Genomic DNA, 25,571 nt, shown 5'->3' with positions numbered 1-25,571 from the left:
ATTCCTGCTGATACACAGCTAAAATAACACTTCCCTTTTCGAACCTCACAATATTATCGAGTAACTGCCTCTTTGATTTTATCATAAACATTGTTATTGCTTTTCTTTCCATTTAACCTAATACAATTTTTTTATTTCTTGCTAGGGCAATCCCGATGAGTTATAATACTGATTTTAGAACGGAAGGAAATTACAATACATTAGTCGGAAAATAATACAAAAGAAGAATACATACAGAAGTCAGTACATACAATTTTACGTCGGCATCAAAATATCAAAAATACAACACTGCATAATAATTTTTAAAGGACAGGTTAAGTAGAACAATGGTTTTGTACATTTCTGGAAGCGAATTATAAAGTGTGTAGTCAATGTAGTTTAAAGATTTTATTCCATATTATTGTATGTTTGAGGAATGTGGATTTTATTGTTATTTCGAGTATTGTGGTTGTGGATGTATTGATTGTAAAGTGGCTTGACGTTAGTGTGAGTTGATTGTTGGGTAATTTGTAGGATGGTGCTGGTGATTTGATACTTAGGAAGGATTGTGATTGGAAGGATACCAGAAACTAAATAGATGTCCCTGACATGAGTGTCCCGTGGAAGTCCAAGAACATTTCTGTAACCACCAAAGAACCACCTGTAGGTCAGCAATCAATTTCTTTGAGGCAAAGCCCCAGATACAGCAAAGATAGGAAATGTGTGAATGTATCATAGCATAATATACTGAAGTTAGCAAAGGAATGGGAAGTAATCCTTGAAGTCTATATAGAATGCCAGTTATGAATTAAATTGAATTGAATCGCGCTCCTGTTTTTGGCCTTTCTTTTTAAATAATACAGCATTTTACCGGTTAGCCAATACTGACAGGAAATCATTTCAGACTTATTTCAATATTTTTTTTAGACCTTCACACATTAACAATTTCAGGAGGACGAACCAGTGGCTAGCACATCCAAGGGAAGTAAGCGTGCGCTGAGATCAGAGTCTTCCCCCAGCCTCAAGAACAAAACTACATCACTCCGCACCTTTACCCAACAACCTGAAGAGGCAGAACCAGTCAATTCTGTGGAGGTAACTTTATGCATTCTTATTGAATTCATGCATTTTTAATCGATCAAAAAATCAACTTTCTTGCAGAATTTATAAATTGTAATAAAGGTCTCATGAGCATCATACACGGATAGTTTGAAATGTTTTGTAAGCATAGTCTACATCAGGGATGGTGAACTTGAGGCCTGTTTTTTTGGTGCAGCATATCATGTTCGAACTGCAGTTATAAAATCCAAGATGTAGACTGTATTCTGCAAAAATATGTCGAAACCATTTTCATGTTTATTTTTATTTTTTTTATTTATTTTTTTTATTTTAATATTACATTTAGTTACAATAGTGACATAACTAAATGTGCTGGGTGTAGTTTTAATCATGGCTGAGGACTTGCACAAAGATTCAATCTTAAGTTAAAAGCAGTTTTGCCTTCCGAATGTGTGTTCAAATTCCAGTTGCAGATTTGTCTGCTGATGCATTTCGAAGGAAACCGTACGCATATTCCAGGTGGAGGTTAAATTCTAGTTTCACAATATAATGCTGCAAAATTCTGAAGAAAACCAATTGTTTGTTCTGCGTGTAATGATTACATAATCTTGTGGACTCTTATCCAGAGTTACTCTTAAGTTTAAAACAGTCCTGTGTTTTGAATGCAACTGAAAATTCAGTTTGCGGAACATTTGGTCACACTTGTACAATTTTTTTATTTGAAGAATTCTTGGCAGGTACGATATAAACATAAAATTAACTCGGTACATGGTAAAATGAGGTTATAATAATATATCGAGGATTCCGACACCCCCCACCCACTTCAAAAAAATAATAAACTAAGTGCGACCCGCAGGTGATACTTCAAACATTCAAATGGTCCTCGATGATGAAATGGTTCCCCATCCCTGGTTACATACTTGGTCCAGCTTTTCATCTTTTTTCATCATATCTGAAAAATTGGTTTAGTCAGAAATCTGTAATACGCTTGTGTTATTATCTTGTCCTATTCCAAGTACTCCATCATAATGATTCTTTAACCTTCTCTCTTTTTTAAAACCTGATGAAATTATCACCAACTTCATTGCACTTTCACCAGCTTTCCATACAATTACAGTTTGGATTACGTAGTGGTAGTTTATGCTTGTCCACACTAAATGTCATTTGGTTTGCATTTAAACTTCTTCTTCATGAGCCTACTGGCATCCAGTTTTGGATATAGATCTCCCTTAAATCTTTTCATATTTGCTTCTTGGCGGCTCTCACCCACCAAAGCCTGCAGTTCTATTAAAATCTTCAGCCCAACTCATCTGTGGGCGTCATCTGTTTCTCTTTCCTAAGAATTATCTGTCATTGCCAACTCTCACTGCACGAAAACCTCCTTTCGAGTGTGTGTTTTAGTCAACAGTTGACAATATTGCTGTATCCATCACATAATTTTCTCCATAATATTCCATAGTACCTGCAATATTTTAAATCATGTATCTACAAACAAACATTGTTTAATGCATGTGTAAAGTCACTGCGAATTTTATCGAACTAGGCTTTTCCATTATTTTTTTATTTTATTTTTACATTAGATACATTTAAAGCAGACATAACAGTAATAACATAGCATTATGAGAGCATATGTTTAAAATGTGTAGGTTCAAGTGTTATTACGTTTTGTTAGGTCGAATTTAGTTCCTAGCTAGGCAGATTGCCTGTTCTAAGGAACCAATTAATGTTAATTAAATTAATTAATGTGGCAACAAAGTGATTATTTAAATACAAACATTAATTACACTTTGAATCTGGCTGAAATTTTATCTGATGCTGAATTAAAAATGATGCTTACCAGAGGTGGTGTAATGTAACGCCATCTGTTGGAAATTTACCAAACTTCACAAACTATCCTCGTCATTTATTATCGCTTGTCATTTGCCTTCTCCATAGTTCAAATAATCCTCCAGTCTACTGTGAGGGTAGTAGGAAGAATACTAACATGTTAGGTCATAACTAGGGAAATAGTATCTGTTCGTACATTTAATTTAATTAAGTCTTTAAAATAATAGATCTTTAAATAAACATCAATGCTTAAATGAAATTGAATTATTTGTAAATCCATCCAAGTGTTTAATAGTGATGTGCACATAAGTTAAGTATACTTATCAAAATTAGTGAAGGAGAACACATTTTCCATAAATCCAAAGCAGGTTTGCATTCACCCAGGGTAAATTTTTTCATTAATTTTCATTGTTGTCATGTATTTTTAAATTCTATACCTTATTCTTTTATTTCGCCAAACAACACTTCATTGTATTTTGTTTTTCGATACAATTACTGTGCTTAAATGAATTGTCGGTAAATAAAACAGTATAGACTTTAATTAAAATTCAGTAATACTACAAATTTTGAACTATTATAGTAGAAACTCGTCAATTCGAAATCCATGGGACATCAAAAATCAAATTTCGAATTAACGAATTCTCAGGTAATTCGAAATTTTAGGAATAAAAAACAAAAGACGGCGAAAATCGAGTTTCTCAGTCGCCCCTTCAAATTCAGGTAGTATCTTAGGAGTAAATTCGCACTTATTTATTTACTATTCATTAACGGCTTTTACAGAGGAAATTGACAATTTATGCATGTAAGTGTAACATAATACATGGATAATAGAAATTTAATTTTAATTTCGTATTAATACTAATTATTCCTTTATTTTCGCGGCCGGCCTCTTAAATTCAGATATTGGAAATAAATTCGTAAAATGTGATACATAAATTCGTAATATTTAGTAAAAATACTATATATTTTTGCGTAAATCGTGATTTCGCGGCAGATTTCCGTCACAGCAGGCCATTTGAAATTCAAATTTTCGAAATAAATTCGTAAAAATGGGATATATTTACACGTAAATCGAAATTTTGCGGCCGAGTTTCGTCGCGGCCGACCCTTTAAATTCAGATATTTGGTGTAAATTCGTAAAACTACGACATATTACACATTTCAAACTCGGAATATTCGAAATAAATTGGAAAAAAAACGACATTCCAGTGTAAATCGATTCAGATTTACAAAATTATATCACTAATTAGGACAGTGATAACCACGTAAAAATACATTTTTCGACTTTTTACCGCCTCGGCTGTCTTTTAGATTCAGATTTACGAAATTTTATTTTATTATTTTATTTTTCGCAAACGAAAAAAATACCGTGCGCGTTCAAAAATAATTCCCTTTATTTATTTTCGCAAAAATTGATTTTTTTCGACTAACACAAATTAATTTTCGTGCGCGGAATAAAATGTATTTCGAATTTCGAATTAAAAAACCATTTTGTACGAAAAAAAATTTCTGTGGATATTTTTTTGGCGAAAATTTTGAATTTTATTGGTTTGAATTAACGGGGTTCTACTGTATATTTGTTTCAGGCTATCATCACTACCCTACATATTACCTTACATATTTATTTGAATGTTATCAAAATATAAAATTGTGGAATAAGCTATCCCAATGATTTCTATATTAAACTAAATGTTCATTAATTATTATGTAGTTGTTTGTAGTTTTCCTCAATGTGCTTAAAGATACCTTTATTCTTCGTGTTTCTTGTAACAATTTATTATTTTTCCATTTATGTAAAATATTTAATTATGCACGTTGATCAAAAACCTTCCTCATCTACTAACCAAATAGTTGAATGATTAAATATCTCATGAATGGAATAGAAAACCACAGCCGTTTAAGATATATAGTTGGGCAGTATTTCAATCTTTATTTGCGATTTATATCAAAACCCCTGTATTGATCTTATACATTCAGACTAATTTCGGCCAGGGATTTATTGTTTTATTTTCTCATTGTTTACATTATTCTGATGATTCATTTCCAGGTACCAAAATGGCGTATACTACATATTCAGCCTAAGATCTTGAATAGTGCTGAAATTGAAGAAAATCTTGATGATTCTGTTTTCCTTAAAAGACATCGTAAAATGGAATACCAAGAGAAGCAGGAATATAGGTAAGTCAAGGGTGACCCTAATTGTAGTACTTCATTTATTATAGCGTGAACTTTAAACTCATTACACTATTTGTAGTTAAATACTGCGGTATAGTAAGATTTATAATAATTTCATTAAAAAATAATCTTAATAAATGTGTGATTTATTTTTTATTTACATATATTATTTACACATGTTCATAAAATATCATTACGTAATTTCGCCTGAGATTGTTCTGAAAAGTTGACTAATGATTTTAAGTTAAAATCAATGAATTTAAATTAATGTTTAAATAGGTAATAGTTACAAAAGGAAGAAAGTGTGTGGAGAGAAAAAAATAAATTGAAATCAATAATTATAATATGCTCACGAATTGTAATTGACTGTTAATACATAGAAGTTTTGAAAAATGAAGAGAAAGTATTTATGAAATATGTTATGCTAAGAAATTTAATAAGTTAGTTTTGTATGTTAGAAAGATATCTAAATATAGTAATTTTTTGTAGTGGGTGTAAGTTGTGATTGCGCCAGTAATTACTGAGTTGTTTGCTGCATTGGTATTGTTGGCTTCAATATGAAAAAGTGTAGTATGCCTGGTACGCCTCGTTGGAACATTTAAACCAATGACGAATCGCAATTCGGGACTATCTATTTTATTATTTAGCAGATTATGTAGAAACAACAGATCTGACAATATGCGTCTTTTTGTAAACTTAACATTATTTGTAGTTTTGTTGTATTTCTTGAGTAAATGTTTCGAAAATTAATTCTGTATACTTTCTACTAAATCAATGTATACCTTATATTGAGGATTCCATATTGTGGAAGCATACTCCAGTGGACTTATGACCAATAGACCAATTCTAGAGTCTTAGCACTTTTGAAAACTTTGCATATTCTTAATAAGAAACGCATCCTGTAGGATTTTGATTTAATGTGTTCAATGTGCTTGTCAAAAATTAATTTGCTATCTAAGTAAACGCCGAGATCTTTACACTTAGAGGTGATTTTAAACGTTTTAAATGTTTTTTGTTAAGTAATGGGGCTCCAGAAAATAAGTATTAAGGCTGATAATTTTTTGGTTTCTCTTGGGGAACAAGAAATATTCTGCAAGAACTTATTTTAGCTTCCTGCACAGTTGGCCTGATTGGGCACATTGGTTTCTCACTCCTTCACTAGGAAGTTCAAATTTTGGTTTAAAGACATGCCACATATTGCGTAATCGAATTGTTTTATTTGGAGTTTTTGGGTGCTCTTACCAAAAAGGTGTATATCATACTAAGAACAATCGGAACCGCCCTATTACTTATATTCATTTTATCACTAAAACAAATTAACACTCACATAAACTTTTTTTCTCATATTGTACATGTTTCAGTTTTACATTCCTGGGATCAATTGGCATATAATTTAAAAATTCAATAAAAAATACAATTTCCCAAATACATACAATAATAATATTTTTGATTACACAATATGGTGTAATTTAACCTTTTTATTTAAATGTTAGGGAATCGGGGTAGCTCTAAAGACAACAAAGATAGATTCTTAAAAAATCAGTTGTCACGCCGATTCTGGGAATATAAAAAGTAACTTTGTATCACAAATCACAAATACTTGATCTCGTAACTCATGTATTTGAGCAATTGTTAAATTGATTATAAATCTTTCCCTCTCTCTTTGCACCGTTGCCATGCTTCTTGTGCTATTCATAAAATCATCCAATAGGCGTTTGTTGTTTAGATACAGGAATGTGGCACACTGAGGTTAAAGAGTTGATAAAATAGTCTTCACTACTAATAGTATTCCCAGGCATAGCTCGTATCCATGTCATCATCATCATCATCATCATCTGAATGTATGTTGTAACTTGTTTGTTGTATTATATGTATGTGGAATCGATACTAAATCAGCGAGTTAATACAAATATGATTTAAGATTTTCACGGCCAAAAGTATTTTTGTTATTTGTTTTTAGGGTGTTATGCCGTGTTGCGCTAAATCCTTCTTTAGCCAATGTTTCGGACAGCATTGCAGTGTCCATCATCAGGGCAGATGTGTTATTACACATATTATATTACACACAATAACACATCTGCCCTGATGATGGACACTGCAATGCTGTCCGAAACGTTGGCTAAAGAAGGAGTTAGTGCAACACGGCATAACACCCCAAAAACAAATAACAAAAAAAAAAGAGTTAATACAAGATTTTTTTTTACATGTTCTTATTTAATTGTTCAGTAGAAAATATTTGTCTTGATAAATATTAAAAAACTATGTTAGCTAATACAAGAAATTATTTTTTTTTGCCTGTTCATATTTAATTGTTCAGTAGAAAATATTTTATTTTAACAACTTCAGTGGTAAAAACGGTCCACCATTTTCATATTCTATTTGAAATAACCACAAAATATCAATAAAAAAACTGTTTTGTTTGCTTTTCAATGATTTATTAATTAAAAATATTTTTTTACCCCGTGCTGACAGTTCATAATCAGTGTTTCCAGTTTAGAAGTTCTCGGACGAAAACTTAGTACGTAGTAATGTTTATAATGGTAGTACCATATTGTGGAAAAAAATTTTGAACAGCTTTAGATCATGATCGTTGATGACGTGCATACGATTTCTCCCTGGGACTTAATGCTCTGATTCTTCTAGTCCATCCAGTGGATATACAATGCGATTTAAACTAACAGTTGTGTCCATTAATTTTTTCTTTTCAGATTGTACTTAAAAGAACGACGGCGCCTAGAAAAACTCAAAGACCAGCAAGATAAGCAAAGACAAGACAGGCAAACTCAAGAGAGTCATTCCACAGTCAGTCACAGCCATTGAAATTATAACTACCTTACCTGTGACTTCATTTGGCGAACTCGTTCCATCTTTCAAACCACGGTGCGTAAACTAGGCGTTTTATTTCATTTGCATTTTTGCTATATATGCGGTAAAAAAATATGTACAGTTCTAAAATCTTATGTGCAGGGAAGTTCTTACTTTGTACATTCATTTATCTTTTGGCTGCCTCCATAGATAAGTTTGTGGGTCTGTATTTCGATTTGCTTTTGCACTAGTATTATGATCCATATATTATACTCACATATCTTTTCATGTTTATTTCTTCTATTGGTATCGATTCTTAAAGTTTTCAACTACTCTAAAAATATAAAATAACAGGTGTTTGATGCAACCGATTTAGGAGTGTGAAATTTAAGTACTAACACATTTACATTAATAAATAACTCTAGCCATAGAATAAAGAATAACACAAGAAGTGCCTCGAGTGATGTTCCGTAATCCAAATATTTGTCTAATCCAGGCTTAAATTTCCAATACAAAACTGTGTTAACGAAATTTGAATGGGACGGAGATTTATTTATTTATAAATTCTCGCCCGGCTCGGCTTTTACATGCTATTTTCTTATTTTTTTACATATAACATCTAAATAAACACAACAATATAAAAAAAAAAACAAAATCAAAGTAAAATCAAAAAACAAAATCAAAAAGAAAATAGAAGACATAATAAAACACAACCTCTTAAACAAAAACAATGTCAAAACGAAATAAAGTGGATACATGTGTACAATAATGTAGATCCATGAAGTCAGGCAAGTGTGACGGTGCGCTGGGCCATTGGGCTAAATGGAACATTTGTTTCTATTCAAATTTGTAAGGAAGATACTTCTAGTTTTCTTCTTTATTCTATGGTTCTAGCTCTGCAGACCCATACCATCAGGCATGCTGTGACATCTGTGCTAGGGAAATGAAACTTATCATGGGAGTCATTTTTAAACAAAGAATATAATTTTTTTAAATTAAAAAACAAAAACAAACATTCCCAAAATATGAATAACCTGACAATTTATTTTCTAAATGTAATCGGATTATGTGGTTCATCTTTTTAAGATTTTGATGAAATTCGCTTTTTTTAGCATTCATGTTAACGCTTGTGCTGTGTGTAAACTGTTTTTGAAGTGTACATATTCAAATACAGTAGAACCTCGTTAATTCGAAATCCAGCGGACATCAAAAATCAAATTTCGAATTAACGAATTCCCACGTAATTCGAAATTTTATGAAAAAAAAATACCCCGAAAATCGATTTTCTCGGCCGCCTCTTCAAATCCGGGTGGTATTTTAGTTGTAAATTCGTATTAATACCAATTATTTCTTTATTTTCGCGGTTGATTACCGTAGCGGCCGGCCCTGTAAATTCAAATACCTATTCGAAATAAATTCGTAAAAATGCTATATATTTACGCGTAAATCGAGATTTTGCTGCCGATTTCGGTCGCGCCCTACCCTTTTAAATTGAGATATTCGTAAAAATACGATATATTTCCGCGTAAATCGAGATTTCGCGGTAATTTTCCGTCGCGGCCGGCCCTTTATTTCAAATATCTGAATTTGAATTCGTAAAAATACGATATATTTCCGCGTAAAACGAGGATTCGCGGCCGTATTCCGTCGCGGCCGGCTCTTCAAATTCAGATATTCGAAATAAATTCATAAAAATGCTATATATTTACGCGTAAATCGAGATTTCGCTGCCGATTTCGGTCGCGGCCTACCCTTTAAATTGAGATATTCGTAAAAATACGATATATTTCCGCGTAAATCGAGATTTCGCGGTAATTTTCTGTCGCGGTCGGCCCTTTATTTCAAATATCTGAATTTGAATTCGTAAAAATACGATATATTTCCGCGTAAATCGAGATTTCGCGGTAATTTTCTGTCGCGGCCGGCCCTTTATTTCAAATATCTGAATTTGAATTCGTAAAAATACGATATATTTTCGCGTAAAACGAGAATTCGCGGCTGTATTCCGTCGCAACCGGCTCTTCAAATTCAGATATTCGAAATAAATTCGTAAAAATATGATATATTTCCGCGTAAATCGAATTTTGTCGGCAGTTTTTCGTCGCGGCCGGCCTTTTAAGTTCAGATATTTGAAGTAAATTCGTAAAAATATGTCATATTTCGGCATGGATCGAAAATTTTCGGCCGATTTCCGTCGCGCCGTATTTTTTCAACGCGGATATTCGAAGTAAAGTTAGTAAAAATACGATATATTTACGCGTAAATCGAAATAACGCGGCCGAGTTTCGTCGCGGCCGACCCTTTAAATGCAGATATTTGGCGTAAACTCGTAAAACTACGACATATATCCGCGTAAAATGTATTTTCTCGGCCCTTTAAACTCGGATATTCGAAATAAATTTGAAAAAATACGACATTCCAGTGTAAATCGATTCAGATTTACAAAATAATAATACTAATTAGGACGATGTATAACCACGTAAAAATACATTTTTCGGCGTTTTACCGCCACGGCTGACTTTTAGATTCAGATTTACGAAATATTATGATTTATTTTCGCAAAAATCAAATTTTTTCGAATTACTAATTCGAACTAATTTTCGTACGCGGACAAAAATAAATTTCGAATTTCGAATTACGAATTAACGAATTTCGAATTAAAAAAAATTTTGTATGAAAAAATTTTTCAGCGGAAATTTTTTTTGCGAAAATTTCGAATTACGCGTTTTTTCGAATTATCGGGGTTCGAATTAACGGGGTTCTACTGTATATTGGAACATAAATCATAATGTGATTTCCAAAATGTTTGCACCTGTGTGCATGAATTTCGTTTTTTTAAAGCTATTATTTTTATCAAAAAATCGCTTTAGTTCATTACATACAGCTCTCCTAAATCTGAATTTTGCAGTTTCAATTATTTATGATGACTTTATTTACAGAACATTTAATTTACCCTGAATTCCGAGAGACAAAAGGAAGTCCAAGGGTCGCCGAATGGAAAAGGATGATTAACAATTCATTTTCAAAGATCCTCCACCCGTTGTGAAGGATCATTACCCCTTAATTTTGCATATATAACCTATGAAAATTTATTATGGGTTATAAAAGTAGCAAGCAATTTATAGGTAAAGCTTTATAGCAAGTACTTATAGATAAATTATGTTTATTTAAATTATTTAATGTTTATATTATTTATTTAGAAAATAATTTTTGATAATTTTTCCTGTATCATTGGTAGTTGCCACTACATTATATTTATAACCAGTGCATAGTATCTATACTAGATTTTCCAAAGAATAGTAAATCACTTACATTAAGTTTACTTAGAGATTGTACATAATATTACAAAATAAGATTTCGTTAAAACCATTCTTCTTGAAAATCTTGAGAGCCCATTTATATTTTAAAAATTGTTTTTTTAATGTACATTTTTTCAGTCATACATATTTGCAATGAAACTTTCACGAATTAATTTTATTTTTAAAACCGAAAGTAAGATGGAAGCTATGTAGATAATCACTTTGTAATCTGATATTATCCTTTGTAATCATAATTATTAGAATATATTACATTATTATAGGTAGAATGCATGTTGTATTGCATAGCGATTTATTTCTAGGTATATACTTAAGTTAACACTAATATCATATCCACATCTTATAAGAAATAAGCGAATAGAGACAAATTTATTTTTTTACAATCAATATTTTTAAATAATCACACATTGTTTATAAAGAACTGTATATAGCATTGTTACATTTTTTCATAAGTGAATAGAGATAAATTTATATTTTTACAATCAGGTATTACAATTTCGGTATTACAATGGAAGATGCTCTGAAGAACTAGCGTCATTGATCCCTTCGGCACCGGTGCGTAGTCGGGATACACGCCAAACGCGCGCCCAACATTTGTACACAGTTGACACTTGTCACATGAGAACGGGTCGCTTCTACGATTCGTTCTTAAGTTCAACAGCTCGGCTGTGGAACGAACTGCCGGCCTCTGTGTTTCCTCCCTCCTACAACATGGGACTCTTCAAGACCCATGTTCACTCCTTCCTCTCCACAAAAAGACCCTCCACACAGCATCCCCAAAGATGACATAGGCCCTGAGGGAAATTATTTTCTTCAGGGCCTCCTGTGTGGAGTAAATATAAAAAAAATCAATATGTTTAAATAATCACATATTGTTTATAAAGTACTGTATTATTTAAGCATTGTTACATTTTTTCATAAGTGAATAGAGATAAATTTATTTTTTTACAATCAATATGTTTAAATAATCACACATTGTTTATGAAGTACTGTATTATTTAAGCATTGTTACATTTTTTCATAAGCGAATAGAGACAAATTTATTTTTTTACAATCAATATGTTTAAATAATCACACATTGTTTACAAAGTACTGTATTATTTAAGCATTGTTACTTTTTTTCATAAGCGAATAGACATTTTTTTTTTCAATCAATATGTTTAAATAATCACATATTGTTTATAAAGTACTGTATTATTTAAGCATTGTTACATTTTTTCATAAGTGAATAGAGATAAATTTATTTTTTTACAATCAATATGTTTAAATAATCACACATTGTTTATAAAGTACTGTATTATTTAAGCATTGTTACATTTTTTCATAAGTGAATAGAGATAAATTTATTTTTTTACAATCAATATGTTTAAATAATCACACATTGTTTATAAAGTACTGTATTATTTAAGCATTGTTACATTTTTTCATAAGTGAATAGAGATAAAATTTATTTTTTTACAATCAATATGTTTAAATAATCACACATTGTTTATGAAGTACTGTATTATTTAAGCATTGTTACATTTTTTCATAAGCGAATAGAGACAAATTTATTTTTTTACAATCAATATGTTTAAATAATCACACATTGTTTATAAAGAACTGTATTATAGCATTGTTACATTTTTTCATAAGTGCATAGAGATAAATTTATATTTTTACAATCAATATGTTTAAATAATCACATATTGTTTATAAAGTACTGTATTATTTAAGCATTGTTACATTTTTTCATAAGTGAATAGAGATAAATTTATTTTTTTACAATCAATATGTTTAAATAATCACACATTGTTTATGAAGTACTGTATTATTTAAGCATTGTTACATTTTTTCATAAGCGAATAGAGACAAATTTATTTTTTTACAATCAATATGTTTAAATAATCACACATTGTTTATAAAGAACTGTATTATAGCATTGTTACATTTTTTCATAAGTGAATAGAGATAAATTTATATTTTTTCAATCAATATGTTTAAATAATCACATATTGTTTATAAAGTACTGTATTATTTAAGCATTGTTACATTTTTTCATAAGTGAATAGAGATAAATTTATTTTTTTACAATCAATATGTTTAAATAATCACACATTGTTTATAAAGTACTGTATTATTTAAGCATTGTTACATTTTTTCATAAGCGAATAGAGACTAATTTATTTTTTTACAATCAATATTTTTAAATAATCACACATTGTTTATAAAGAACTGTATTATTTAAGCATTGTTACATTTTTTCATAAGTGAATAGAGATAAATTTATATTTTTACAACCAATATGTTTAAATAATCACACATTGTTTATAAAGTACTGTATTATTTAAGCATTGTTACATTTTTTCATAAGCGAATGGAGACAAATTATTTTTTTTTACAATCAATATGTTTAAATAATCACACATTGTTTACAAAGAACTGTATTATTTAAGCATTGTTTTATTTTTTCATTACCGTTTGGAGTACAGTTCTGTTTTACAGTAAGTTTTGGCTAGATCAGGTATAATTTTCCCAATTAGTGTGTCCTTTGAACAAAATACGTTGGTGGTCTGCTGCAAAACTTCATCATAGATTAATCAAGTACACAGTGGTTCTAAAATGAAATCACTGGCAAATTTAAAAAAAAAAATTATTACAGTCGAAGAAATATAAATATGTATTTCACTTTCTAACTACATAAATATAAGCCATATAAAATTACAATACACATGACAATAATATCATTGTATTTGACTATCCTGGCTCTGTATTACGAAACCAGTTAAAAATGTTTTCGAATTTATTTTTGAGCTTTTTTTTTCTTAATATTGTATTAGTGCAAATTTTTTACTGATGATAAAAAGTCCATTTTAAATCACAGTAAAAGTATTGCTACTTATGTTTTTTTAAGACACTGTTTTTGTACAACATTATACTTATGTATTTATATTATAATGTACGCATTATTTTTGTTATTAAACTTTTGTTGGCGGTTATTATGATCTTATTTTTGTCATCAAACAAATAACTACACAGGTAGTGCAATATTATTTAAGTTACCTACCTGCATTGTTTTCATTGTAAATTTTATTAACAAAATAATTATTACACTATTGTTATTATTGGTTTGTGGCATAGACATCCAAATTGATAGACTAGCTTATCAGGGAAAAGGGAAGAACTAAGTGCGCGGAGGGGGCGTGACTGTCTTGCTTCCTGTAGTTTGTCAATAAATGAATCTGACAGTATACAGATAAGTTGCATTGTAATATCACCATTTTGTATGCGAAAGTAAACTCTGCTTACAAATTACTGGTCCTTTGTACAATGGTGCACAAATTGCTGGTTGCGTAAAAAATTTAACTATAAATCTCAAATTGGGTTCAGGCTTGTTTCCCAAACTGAATATTTTGTTACAGTACACTATTACTAATATGTTACAATTTACTCATTCTTAGCGAAGCTAGGCAACCCGATTTGAAGGCGGTTTAGTTTTTTAACTATTTTTACGAACATTCAGCTCCTGCGCAGAAAAGTCTCACAACAGACTGCATTGCAAAACTGTTGTTTCAGTGTGCGCTCTTTGATGTTCAACGTTGTTGTAGATTATTCAAAGCATTCTCGAACCCTCCTGGTGCCAAAAGTATGTTAGGGCAAATCTATCAATTTGGATGTCTATGGTTTATGGCATTTATCATCCTATACTTTGAGTACATAACATCGCACTTATGTTTTATACATATTGATAATAGTTATACGTTTATTTAGTATTCTTTCGAGTCCCATCCAAAATCCTTGCAAGTTTCCTATTATTGACGGTGGTGGATAATATTCAAAACATGCTATAAATTAAACCTTTAAGAGGAACGGCTGCGGTGCCTGTTTCATACAAAATTTAAATTTGGATTTACGGCTAAAATACTAGAGTAAACTGTTTTTTCTTTTTTTTAGTTAAAAGACATGGTATATATAAAGTACGGATATGGATCAGATTTTCGATTTTTGCCTTAAATTATAGAATATAGGCCCCAGAAGATGACGATTTTACGAGGCATCTTTGGCAATTTTTTGTGACCAAATAAAAGATATTTTTTGAAAAAATCTCACATATCCCGTCTCAGGCATATAATGAACTATACAATAAAATCATAAATTATACATTATAATTTCGTCTGTGGCCAGCTGCCACATGTACAATGCACGTGTACAATTTCCGTATCTCCTACAATAATACACGTATCTGCTAATTTAAATGAACTAAACAAAAGGTGATTCCCCGTTTTGATGCAAATATATTCACGCACAAAAGAAAAAAAGTATTTCTCTTTTACTGGCCTTCAGTGCGTGATATTGTCAGTGCCTAACGTGTACATGCGCATATACCAATACTATTAAAGAATAGGTCGGAAGCCCTTGTATGTCTGTGTCTGCTAAAGGAATGAACTAAACGAAAGGGACATTTCACCGACTTCGTGCAAATATTCAAGCATTGAACTTAATTTCTTTTTTATTTAATCTCATATTATCTAACTTTTTTTGATCGCTTGCAACGTCAGCCGTACTAAAAGCCAGGTACTCCCTCTCCGTTCCCCGCTGCACGCTCCGTTAGAGAGGGACACAGGACAATAATTATTTTTGCGGGAGTCGAAATTTCGTCCGCGAAAACAACGCTCTTAAGCCTGGGAAGGATATTACTAGCCAAAAACTTCATATTGCATTACAGCCGAAAAAGAGAGAGAAAATAAACACTTAAAATATTAATTTATTTTATATTAATTTTCCCGTGTTCTCTGCCATGTTTTTTTTTTTTTTTTAGATTTTTTATTTTTATTTATTACATTTATTATATAAGTACATTTTTGTTTGTTTGTTACAATATAAGATAAAATATTTCAGGACCCCTCTTCCATAGAAGCATTAGCTTGTGGCTGGAAGAGGAGTGTACATTGTTTTATTGCAATAAGTAAGTAATTAAAAATTAAATGATTTTAAACTTATTTAAATGAAGTGAGTTATTTTTCATGAAGTGAGTTATTCTAAAGATTAATTCAATTGGAAACATTTTTATTTTTTGTGAGTTTGTCTTTAAAATATTTTTTTACAGTGTTTATTATTTTGATGTTATCATTAATGTTTCTAATTTCTTCAGGTAGTCGATTGAAAAAAATTCTTGCCCGGTAAGTGTAATAATTTTGTGCAAAGGAAGTGTTTAATTTTGGGCATGGAAAAATATATTTAAGTCTAGTACGGTTTTCAGTTAGAAATTGATACTTGTCTTTTTCTTTTATGATTTGAATTAGTGCATTTTTAATATAAAGATCTTTAAATGAAGGCACTTGAAATTAAATATGATTTAAGATTTTCACGGCCAAAAGTATTTTTGTTATTTGTTTTTGGGGTATTATGCCGTGTTGCGCTAACTCCTTCTTTAGCCAACGTTTCGGACAGCATTGCAGTGTCCATCATCAGGGCAGATGTCTTATTTTCAAATAAGACATCTGCCCTGATGATGGACACTGCAATGCTGTCCGAAACGTTGGCTAAAGAAGGAGTTAGCGCAACACGGCATAATACCCCAAAAACAAATAACAAAAAGCACTTGAAATTCTTCGAATAATCGATCCGTTGGGTAATCGGAAGGTTTTCGTAATATTATTTTAATTATTAACCTTTGTACCACTTCTATTGGAGTAAGGTTAGTTTTGTATGTGGATCCCCAACTAATGATACCATATTGTAGCGTTGATTGGACCAAGGCATAATATATTAAATATAGGTTTTTTAAACACAAAAAATTTCTGATTCTTAAAAATACATATATCAGTTTTCTGATTTTTTTTACAATTTGACATATTTGTTCCTTCCAATTCAAATTTTTATCGATAATTACTCCTAGATATTTGATTGTGTTTGTGTTTTTTAGTATTGTGCAGTTTTGGAGACAGTAATTTTTATTATGTATTTTGGAATTGTCATGAATGATAATGTTAAAATTTTTAGGGATGTCTTTTGTGTGTATTGCAAATGGAATTACATATGTTTTATCGCTATTTAGTGATAGCAAATTAATGTCGAAGAAATTCTTAAGAGTATTTATGTCTTCAGTGGCTTTAAGTATTACGTTTTCCCAAGTTTTTTCGCTTATTATTAGAACTGTGTCGTCGGCATACGAAGTAATTTGGCCATGTAGTGGTTGAAAGAAAATGTCGTTAACATATATGGTGAAAAGAATTGGTCCAAGCACTGTACCTTGCGGGATTCCAAAGTCAGAATGTTCTTTATCGCTATTGACATTATTTATTTTTACGACTTGTGGTCGATTTTTTAGGTAGTTTGAAATCCATTTAATCGCATTGTCTTTTATGCCTATATTATTCATTTTTTTTAGTAGAATCTTATGCGATATGCTATCAAAGGCTTTCCTTAGATCAATAAATATACCTGCACATTTTTTACTTTTATCTAAAGATTCGTAAATGTATGAAGTTACGTTAGCAATAGCATCTTGTGTGCTGAGAGATTTTATAAATCCAAACTGGTTTTTGTGTAGTATTTTATTATTATTTAGGAAATTGACTAATTGTTTTTTTACTATTTTTTCAAAGATTTTTCCTATATTTGAAATTAAACAGATTGGTCGATAATTTGTTACTTGATGTGGATCTCCAGATTTGTAAATAGGTGAGATTATTGTATTTTTGTAGTTCGTTGGAAATATTCCTTTTGTTAAACTTAGGTTTATTAAATGAGTGATTGGTTTTATTAAATAAGGTTTCATAGATTTTAACATATGTGCCGTAATAGAATCAAAACCGGGAGACGAACCTACTTTCATATTATCTATTATTTTTATGATTTCACATTCTGTTGTCGTTTCAAACGTTGAGAGTATATTACGTTCCTGTAAGTTTTCATTATTATGATTTTCCGGGATAAAAGATTTTTGGATATTTTTCGCAAGATTTTTTCCGACATTAGCAAAAAAAGAGTTAAATATGTTTGCACATTGTTTAGGTTGCATATTGGCATCTATAATTTTGTTATCATGCTCAATATATTTTACGTTTTGTGTTTTTTTTGTATTGTCAATAGCCAAATTAACTGTTTTCCACATTTGTTTTTTGTTATTTTCTGAGGATAATATTTTATTTTTAAAAAAATCTTCTTTACTTTTTTTAATATAGGCTGTTAATTTATTTTTATATTTTTTATATAAAATATATGCATTTTCATTTTGGGGATTTTTTAAAGTTGTCTTGTAAAGTTTTTCTTTGTTTCTAATAGATATTATAAGTCCTTGTGTAATCCAAGGCTTTAAACATCTTAATTTAGATTTTATGTGTGTTGTTGTTTCATTTGTTGAATTTTTAATGTGTTGCGACAGGGTATTTTCAAAGTTAGTCGAACATGTTTCAGTGTCATTACTGTTTAAAACATTGTTCCAATCCTCTTTTTTTTAGCTTTTCAGTGAGAATGGTCATATTAATGGTGGATTTTTTAGTTATTATATTATGTTTTTTTTTGTTTAATATTGTTATTATATAGAAGTAAGCATGAATGATGGTCAGTTATGTTAGTTTTCCAAACAATTGATTTTAATTTGTGAAGATTTTTAATATTTACGTTTGTCCAGATATGATCTAAGCAGGATGGAGTATGTTCTTTTATTTCTCTTGTGTTTTTATTTATGCAAGATATGAAGTTTTGTTCAGTCATACAGTTAATGTATTCATTTTTGCAACCATTTTCAATTTTGTCATTAATGTTTAAGTTAAAATCACCTACAATGAAACAAAGCTTATTTTTAAATTTCGATAATATGCATTTAAGGTCATTAATAAACGTAATTATATTCGAGCCGTGCGTTCTATAGATAGCTATTAGATGGTACATTGATTTGCCGAGTTTAAAATGTATTTCGATGCAGTTAACTAAATGTATTGGGTGTTCAATTATTTTAATAATACTAAATTTATTACTTGCAAATATTACTATTCCACTATTTTTATTGATATCTATTTTGGTAGAAATATAATTGTATTCGGGTAAGCAATAAGAAGGTGACTCGGCATTTGTAAATGTTTCGGATAATACTATGAAGTCCGGTTTTTTTATTAAATTATTTATTTTTAGAGTTAGCTCTTCAAAATTTTTTTGAACACTACGAATATTTAGGTGCATAATAATTATATCACTGTTGTTTTTAGAAATAATTTTGTTACATGAATCAGTGGATATCATTCATATTCTTGAATTTTAATATTTTTTTCTAATTCATTATTTATGAAATCATCTGAAATCATCATGAAATATTGTGTTACAGATGAATGAGTGTGCAAATAAATATGTTCGGAAGTATATTTTGTTAGTAATTAAGAACTCGTTTCTATTAATAACGTCATAATTGGGCGGAACAATAATAATCATATACTTATAAATAATAATGTAACTCGACTGTGAGTTGTTAGTACTTAAGTAGATACTGCAAATTTGAACAGGCGCTATTAAACAGGGTGTCGACATTGATATGCTGTAAACAAAGTATAGTTGAGATATTAATTTCTTACTTGTTTTTTTTAATGAATATAGCATTTTAATTATAGTCAATTTTCTGGTAAGCAGATTCTGTCATTTTCTTGACGTAGTGGCACTTGCTGTCATTCGCTCGATGGTTAGAATTTATTTTCCCATTTCTTTTTTTATTAAAGGCTAGACAATTGTAGCACTTTGGTGTTTGATTTTTATTTGGGCAGTTCGCTAGAATGTGTTCTTCTGCGCAGTGGAGACATTTGGGTTTTTCTGTTTTCTTTCGGCACTTGTTGGCAGTATGTTCGAACCACAGGCAGTGGTAGCATTGGGACAATGGGTTGGAGTCCTCTACGTGAACCCGCATAAATCCCAGGTTTATTCTTCCTTTTTCGATTAATAGTTTTCTCATTTGACCGGTTGTTTCTAGGATGTAGTTGGATAGTTGATCGCTTCTTTTGTTTTTTATTTTTGCCATTATTTTGGGCATGTGTTTGCTGTCTTCTTTGGTAAGTTGATAAATGTCTTCATTTTGTTCTATAAAATCTTCGTTAAAATCTTGAATGTTGTAGTCTTTATGTATTCCTTTGATGATAACGTTCGGTTTACGTTTTTTTATTTCTGATGCAGATATGCTGTTATTTTCTTTTTTGTTTATTTCTTTCATAATTTTATCAGCGTCTTCTTTTTTGGGGCAAGTGATGATAACATTGTTATTAATTGTTTTTTTTATTCCAGAAACTTCAACTCCCAATTTCCCGACTCTAATTTGTTTTTGTATGTTTATTTTTATTTGGTCAGTGTTTTCATTATTATTCGAAATTATCTTAATTGTATGCAGCTCTTCTTTTGGCAAGTTTGATTTTCCTTTTTCAATTACGCTAGCGTACGTTTTTTTGTCGTCCGCCGTTGATTGTTGCGGGGGTTGAGAGACAATTTTTTCATATGTCATTAATTTACCCTCAATTATTCCAACCTTGGTACCAACGTCAATCATTTTGCTTGAAAGGGTAGATAATTTTGTCAAAAGTTTAGCCATTTGGTCTTTAGTAATTTTGAGAGATGGATCCGTAATGGCATTATGGATGCCGTCAATGAGTTCTTTTGCTTCATTAATAGATATGAGGGCGTTGTCGTTAGTATTCATGTTGTTGTGTGTGACAGCCCTGCTTGAGTACACAATGTAATTTATTTGATGCGGTAGTATATTTGCACCATGTTGTGCGCACCGTTACACCGATACATGCGAGGTAGGTACTGTGAACTGTGATTGTATGCGTCCAAAATGAAATGTTATTATCACTTGTTCTGTCACTGTCACTGAAGATTTTAATTTCACTTTAAAATATTTAAATATTGTTCGGTTTTAACCAACTATTAATCTTGTTTATTAGTTGTCCCTCAAGGGACTACTTTCGATTTAAATATATGCTTTAAGCGGACTTTTTACCGGGTTTAGTACAAATTTAACACGGAGCAAAGACAACGTGTGTCTTCCGATATTATTATTCACAATAGCCAGTGAGACTATGGCATCCCCAATTGAGGGATGTTGTGAGGCTGAAGGTAAGTGGGGAAGGGAAAGAGGAAGGTGGGGAAGTAGGTGGTTTGAGTTACTACATTTCATGGACAATGAAATATGACGTTTTCTAAAAGTACCAACCTTATAAAATAAATTCTTGAAAAAATAAAAACAAACATACCTAATTCGAATCACTACCAGTACTTGATTCTATTATTTGCTAATTCAGCTAATGTTTATTTTTTTTAAATAAAAAATAAAATTTTATACGTAACCTAATCTAACCTGTAACCTAATACAATCTAACCTAACCTATAACCTAAGTTAACCTACAACCTAACCTAACCGAACCGAATCCAACCTATAAAACTATTATGAATATGTTTAATTTATTTTGGTTGTTTTTTGGATTTTTTAAAATTTTATTTTATTCACATAATTTATGAATAGTACATTCATATATTCTATATATATATATATAGACGGCCGGCATAGTCCAGTGGTAACGCATTGGACTGCCATTCCGAAGGTCGCGAGTTCGAACCTGGCGTGCGCAAATAAATTTTATTTGATTAATTTGTGTTATTTCACAATTAATTAATTAAAATAATATATAGTATATTTGCGGCACGTTCCAGAGTGGAAGATACTACCAGTATCGCCCTGGTGTAAGACCACCATTCAGAATTGAAACGTTGCTCCAAATGGCTTTAGCCGTGTTTAGTGACTAGATCTGAATAGCCAGGTACTTCCCCACCTTCCTCTTTCCCTTCCTCACTTACCTTCAGCCTCACAACATCCCCCAATTGGGGATGCCATAGTCTCACTGGCTCCAGACGGGAGCAGTTGGGACTCTTGTGAGGTATTCACTATAAAAAAAAAATAAAAAAAAATTCTTTTATCAGGATCCTGTAAATTTCGATACCTTATTTTCGATACACTGTAGGAGGGTTCCTGACATGCACAAATTATTGTTTTATATGGCAATAATACATTTTCTGTGATTGACAGTATCGATTGTATGTATATGAAATGTAGTATAAAATGAATCATGGCATTGGAACTTAGGCATGTGATGAAGACACTCTGGGATAATTTTTTTCCGTTTATTGAAGGAATTAATGAATTCTGGTCTCTCCAATCAAAACGTGAACAGAGGAGACATCTAGTGAGAATACTAGGTAAATTGAGAGGTCAGGGGCGTGATAGTTTTTTTTGATCTACGCCAAAGGATGAAATGCCACCAATCAGAGGGGTCGGTGAAAGTTAACATTAGACAGGCAACACCCACCAGGTTGAGTTATTATCATGGGAAATGGTCTTTGGGAATTATCTCACAAAATTGTGGCATCTCCAGATGTCGAAGTTAAGGTTATTTTAAAACAAGTGCTTAAATTACAATGCAAGAAGAAAAAAACTAGGAACATGCCCTAGAACCCTCAGAGACCCCCTTGACATTATTGAGAATTCTCTGATCTATTTCAGTGAAGTTATGTTATTTTGCGCGGCTGGGGCGGACAGGAAAAACCCCTAACAAAGTCAATAAACTATTAACGTCTGCTAAACAATGTTACTGAGTAACTTATTACGTAGGGAATGCGCTGCGAAATATAGTAACATAATTTTGCTAAGGATTTGGATGAATTAATTATGACTAGCGATTAATTGAAACAATGTCTAGTCCAAAGATTTAAAAACATAAAAATTGTGCAATTCCGGACCGTGTCGATACTCTGAAAACCGGGCTAAAATGTTCAGGCAGTCACCCCACTGAACTTAAGGGGTCAAGTTTCAATCTTTGAGACAAAGAGACTGACAGCTCAACAATTTATTGGTTTTGGGATGGTCGGATTTAATGTGACATATCTGAGAGCATATAATACATGTGTGTTTAAAGTGCGATTCTGTCCTTGAATATACTAAATTGTCGGAATTCAGAAACATAAATTAAATTACTGATAAATGACGGGGGCGGGGTGTATTTGGTGGACGATTTCGGAAGGCGACGAGGAAAGGAGACCAAGTTGGGATATGGTGGTGAGGAGACGGTCAAGATCGGTGAGCGTTGGAAGACAGTGAAGGACAGTTAGCGTTGGAATACGTTCGAAAAAGTAGAACGAAGGTCAAAGTAGAATCGGGATTTAAAAGAATTACTTTGAATTTAAAAGAAAATAACGTTCGCGGTTAAAGTCAATTAGGGTAGAAATTGCAATAGCATGAGTAGGAGAAAGTTTCGGTATTTTGCTGCATGTGAGTGTGTTTGGTTTGTTATAATTATTTGGAATGCACTGTGATGATGAATTGCTAAGTTATATTATAATCTAATTACTAACCCTTATTTTCTGTGGATTTTTCAGAGGCGGTAACTGCGTTCCAATACAAGGTAAACAAAATAATTCAATAGTATTTTGAAGTCGTATTTAAATTGAATAAAATCACTTATCTCGGGGTTAGAAAAAAGAGGTTAAATAAATATATTCAATACTCCCGAGAGGTAATTATATTAAAATCTTGAACAGAAGAATTTTTGAAAATATGTAATGATTGAAGTCCGGACCTTTTAACAATAAGGAGTCATAAATTATGAAATTAAATATCGCTATGACTATTGTGACTGCGGACGAAAGACTGAAGTATGTTCTGTATTGCACATATAATATACATGTGTCATTACCTCTACTGGGATGTGAAGCTGTGTAGGCAGAAGCCAGGAGTTAGCGGAGTATCGTAACTGCAGAGGTGAAGGCGAACAAAACTGAAGCCTAATCTAACTTATGCTTACAAGCGAAAACCAGAGGGGTGTTCACGGGACTTCCGAACTCCTGACATTGCCGACTGCAAACCACTTCGGTACATGTTTATGTTTGAGGTTAGTGGAGTGGACTCCTAACTTTCGGCATGCTGGCAGAACCTTTCTCATCATTGATTTGGGGGAGGTTGCCACATCCTAAACCTTGCGCTACCCACATACCTCAAATAGTTCCTGACATCAGGCTATCATGCCCATCGAACCGGAGAAGCTCCTTGTAGCTGACGGTACAAGATGAATGTACCGGACAGCAGATGGATATACCTAAATAATTATTAAATAATCAAGAAAATTAATATTTGTCTGATGTCACGCATTTTACGATGCCGACTCCTTGGAGGCTTGTCTCGTACGATGATAAGATTTTTAATCGAACCACGTGTCATATCGCTAGTTCAAGGATGAATTAGTCGCACGACAAACCGTGGGACTTTAGTATATGTTTAGATTTAAGAATAATTGCTCCACAATAACACGTGTAGAAATTATTGTATTCGAACCACGTGTCATATCGCCAGTTCAAGGATGAATTAGTCGCACGACAAACCGTGGGACCTTAGTATATGTTTAGATTTAAGAATAATTGCTCCACATTAACACGTGTAGAAATTATTGAATTTGAACCCAATAAATACGCCAACAACTGGCTCAACCAGTCAGTTGTCCGACGACATTCGCAAGTTGTGTTTCTTTTCAAATCCTTACCCAAGGTACCCCCAGAGGAAACCGGCATTTACAGTCAATGTCACTGGCGTAGGTGTCCAGTACAATGAATCTTTATCAATCTTCAACATCATCATAATCATTTACCACCAAGGACCTACATATCAGAACTCAAAGGAATCCTACCTTCACCACCCTCCGGCAGGAGGCAAAACATGTCATTATTTCACCTGTCGCTGAGCGATATTCAATTGATTTCTGGAGGAGTTGGGGTTGGACCGTTATCTTGGTTGGCTACTCTCGAGCTGATCACGTTGGCGGGTGGGATTCGGAAGGTGACCAACCGGAAGCTACACATGTTTTGTCTCTAGCCATTCCTAAAAATACCTGCTCGTAGAAATAACCCACAAAATTAACAATCCATAGTCAAACCATTAACCTAAATTCGGTGCATCTTGAATTGAATTGATTTACAGAGAATTTCATGTACTTGTATGTAATTGTCCCATTGTATTAGCACTTCATAGACTGCGGTAACCAGAGACATGTTGGCGAACTAACGAGGTAGTGAAAGGTTGCTTAATTCAAGGCAATTGGTCATTGTCTTATTTTAAAACCATACAGAATGTAACATGCCTTCATCTAAAAGAACCATAGTTACCACAACCACAAAATAGATGTTTCAATGAATTTATCACTGTTGAAAAAAAAAAATTACACAACTTGACATATTAATTCGATAATATTGAAGGGTTGACATACCGCGAGAAAGCTAAACGCGAAGATCGGCTTTGAAAAACTATAAAGCGTAGATCGCAGAAAGTACAGAGAGAGAAAATACTCCTTTTTGATGTATGGGGGTATTCATTACAATGGAGGCCGTGACCAGGAGGCTACTCTACTTTAA

General features: G+C 31.8%; 1 long non-coding RNA gene across 1 annotated transcript; it reads left to right on the top strand.

The window, feature by feature from the left end:
• The first annotated feature begins 151 nt into the window (after positions 1-151).
• LOC149409323 (uncharacterized) lies at positions 152-23,887 on the top strand. Its single transcript, XR_016305183.1, has 5 exons — positions 152-313; positions 931-1,074; positions 4,913-5,043; positions 7,749-7,920; positions 23,550-23,887. It is a non-coding gene; the product is annotated as an uncharacterized LOC149409323 (long non-coding RNA).
• The last annotated feature ends 1,684 nt before the right edge of the window (positions 23,888-25,571 follow it).

This window comes from Hesperophylax consimilis, chromosome 31 (assembly GCF_061612785.1).
Source record: "Hesperophylax consimilis isolate HC1 chromosome 31, BYU_Hcon_1.0, whole genome shotgun sequence".
Classification (NCBI taxonomy): domain Eukaryota; kingdom Metazoa; phylum Arthropoda; class Insecta; order Trichoptera; family Limnephilidae; genus Hesperophylax; species Hesperophylax consimilis.
This window is presented reverse-complemented; position numbering and strand designations above follow the sequence as displayed.